Source organism: Mastomys coucha, unplaced genomic scaffold (genome assembly GCF_008632895.1).
Source record: "Mastomys coucha isolate ucsf_1 unplaced genomic scaffold, UCSF_Mcou_1 pScaffold5, whole genome shotgun sequence".
Lineage (NCBI taxonomy): Eukaryota > Metazoa > Chordata > Mammalia > Rodentia > Muridae > Mastomys > Mastomys coucha.
In genome coordinates, this window is record NW_022196911.1 from 15,410,105 (window position 1) to 15,412,433 (window position 2,329).

The following is a 2,329-nucleotide window of genomic DNA, read 5'->3' on the forward strand; positions in this document are numbered from 1 at the left end:
CAAGTATTTTCCTAGGATAGAGAGAGGTGAGGACTACACCGAGTCCATCACAGATATAGACTGAGCACTGGGCACCATAGCACACTCAGGCCTCGAGGTATAAGAGGTGGATATCACCCAAAGGTGTGTATTTGTCTAACCAACACAAGCTCCAAGTTCAATACAGTCAGCATCTACGTCAACAGAGAGAGCTCTTGGTGTCAGGCACCTTCCACTTTAATAGGGACATTGATTCTAGGTGTCTTGGCTTAACAGAGCCTACATGTTTAAGGAAAGAGGGGTAGATACATTTCCTGATGGTGGGGGTTCCTGTTCTAATGAGTCAGAAATTCTGGCTAGCAATCAGCTCATAAGGGAATGTTGACCTGAAATGTAGCCCCTATATGTGAGTGTCTGACGAAGGCCTAGTGTGGGGGTGCCAGGGAGCAGGAGGCTGTCCAAGGGTGGCTATGTACTTGTATACACAACACTGGGCATGGATGAGAGCATGGATACAACAACACGGGTTCAGAGCATGTGGCTGGGGGCCCAGGAGATTCTTGGTCTTGGATGCCTCCTAGAAAATAGAAATGAGTCAGGGGGTTGGCGGGGGGAGAAGAGTAAGACAAAACAAAAGTTGGCGGCGGCAATCTTCACCAAGTGCTGGGCTGCTCTAAGGGCTCCTACCTACAAGTCATTCTTCTCTTTATCCTGATTTAGAAAGTGTACCCTGGGGGTTCAGGCAGCATGCTCCTGCCAGGGAACCACCCCCTTCAGGAATGTTCTCAGGTGGACTTGTGCCAGGTTTGCTCACTGCTGGGAGCGGGGGGGCAGCCTACTGCCTGCTTCAGGCCTGTGAATTGACCCTTCCCGGCACCCAGGAATCCAGTTTTTGCCTATTCTTCAATAAGCTGACCCAATTCACAAAGAATTGGTAGTTTCTGGATTTTAGGACTAAAGCAAACTTCAGACAGACCAGTAAGATAAGGCGTCCCCAGTACCCACCCATGTTTGGCACATACCTCCTTCCTGTCAGCTGCATGGTTCTGTCCAGCCCAGAGAATCAGTTCACAATATCATTTTTGAAATACATGTGGAGGCTCGGCCTACCCCGCAGGCTGCTGGGAACATTTTCATTCGTAAGTAACACTGTCAGGTACTGAGGCTGGGCTCTGAGCTAGACTTGAGGGCCCCCTGAGAACCCCTAAGCTGACCCCTCTTCCTAGTACAACGGGAACAGCCTCCTCCTTGTCCCGTCTCCTCCTGTTACAACTATGCTTTTTTCACAAGCTGGAGTAAGAACCCTCGTCTTCAAGGCTGGCAGAGCCCCAAGAAGCTTTCACTGCACCTAGAACAAGCCTTGATGCTTTCTCCTGTGACCCCGTGCTGGGATGCTCTTCATATTTGTTGAGAAGCATCTGACTGTAGTCACCCAGGTGAGCCTTGGCCAAAGGGCTGAGACTGAGCTGCTCTGTAGACCTTAGACAGTGAAGTCAGGCCAAATGTTTCCAGTCTCCTATTCTGGTGTGACCTGTGAGCAAAGAGTTTTACAATTTTAAATGCGAGAGAGAGAGAGAGAGAGAGAGAGAGAGAGAGAGAGAGAGAGAGAGAGAGAGAGAGAGAGAGAGAGAGAGAGAGAGAGAGAGAGAGAGAGAGAAATGTAATAGTATGTGAAAATTACCTGCAATGTCATTATTCATGGAACACAGCTGCGCTCATTCCTTTCAAAATTGCCTCGGCCTGCCTTCACCGAAGGGCTGCAGGTTCATACCTGATGAGAGAGTATTTTTCTGCCCTTCGGGTCACCACCACCCTCCAAGGATAGACCGGCAAGAACCCTGGGGCTGGACTGAAGTGAGCCCTACCCACTACTCGGAAAGAAGGTTGCTGATTGGACCCGGCAGAGGAAACAGGAAGTGGGGTTGGATGTGTGTCGTGGAGCTGGTGTTGTTCTTGTGCTTCCAGAAGCAGGGGTTTGACTCCTCCTTTCGTCCCTGGAGAGGCCCCCCTCCCCTCCAAAGGGGTGTGGAGCACAGAGTATAACTGGCACCTTAGAAAAGGAGGCTACATATACCTCCTGAAGGTTAAGATTGGAAGCCAAGAACACATTGTACTCCCATACTGCAGGGAGAGATCACGCGGTAGTCCTGAATTTAAGGTTATAAGTCAAACTGAGGACAGAGGCAGCCTAGAAGCTGGGCCCCTGCTTCTCCCTCCAGAACTTTCTACCTGAGTGGCCCTCACTCACTCACTGCCACCGGGAGACGGACCCACTGGCTTCCATCAGCAGGAGTGTGGCCACTGCACAGAGTTAATATTCAGAGCAGACTGCGCTTAAACCTGGAGAACT

General features: G+C 50.5%; 1 long non-coding RNA gene across 1 annotated transcript; it reads right to left on the reverse strand.

The window, feature by feature from the left end:
* Nucleotides 1-290: 290 nt before the first annotated feature.
* Nucleotides 291-1,814, reverse strand: LOC116078617. The gene is made up of 3 exons (XR_004113611.1): nt 1,661-1,814; nt 1,002-1,510; nt 291-556 (listed from the first exon to the last, which is right to left on the reverse strand). It is a non-coding gene; the product is annotated as an uncharacterized LOC116078617 (long non-coding RNA).
* Between the last annotated feature and the right edge of the window lie 515 nt (nt 1,815-2,329).